At 27.6% G+C, this 551-nt stretch overlaps 1 protein-coding gene across 1 annotated transcript in view; it reads right to left on the bottom strand.

Annotated features, from left to right (window-relative positions):
* The window catches only part of LOC107694748 (oxysterol-binding protein-related protein 10-like), a 39,606-nt gene that overhangs the window by 1,277 nt on the left and 37,778 nt on the right, over nt 1-551 (bottom strand). The gene's annotated exons all lie outside the window — the stretch shown is intronic.

The raw sequence follows: 551 nt of genomic DNA, 5'->3' as shown, positions 1-551 counted from the left end.
CGAATATTTCACAAGAATATTGATATATAATTTTTTTTTCCTATTCAATTCTTTTGTCTCCCAAAATGTATAATAAACATGCTTTTAGTCCTGGTGTCCTCTACAGTGGACATGTGTGAAATGATGTCCTGTTTCATAACAGGAAGTCATTTTTTGATTTGAAACCCCATAACATTTTCATGAGATGTTGATTTATGACAAACAATTTGAAAATTAATCAGATTTAAATTGTAATTACAAAATATTATCATATTTCCATAAGGATGTACAATTTTATCACTAAATTAATGTCAGCCATTTTTAAAAACCAAGGAGAGGGAGTGGCCGTGGTGAAACTGTGACATGTGAGGTCTCAAAGAGCATTTATTTAAAATAGAAATCTTTTCTAACAATATACACTAGAGTTCAAACATTTGGGGTCAGTACATTTTTATTCTTTCTTTTTCTGAAATAAATTAAAACTTTATTCAGCAAGTATGTGTTAAATTTATAAGAAGTGATAGCAAAGATTTATATTGTTAGAAAATATTTATATTTTGAATAAATGCTGC

Source organism: Sinocyclocheilus anshuiensis, unplaced genomic scaffold (genome assembly GCF_001515605.1).
Source record: "Sinocyclocheilus anshuiensis isolate Anshui unplaced genomic scaffold, SAMN03320099.WGS_v1.1 scaffold1497, whole genome shotgun sequence".
Taxonomy (NCBI): domain Eukaryota; kingdom Metazoa; phylum Chordata; class Actinopteri; order Cypriniformes; family Cyprinidae; genus Sinocyclocheilus; species Sinocyclocheilus anshuiensis.
This window is presented reverse-complemented; position numbering and strand designations above follow the sequence as displayed.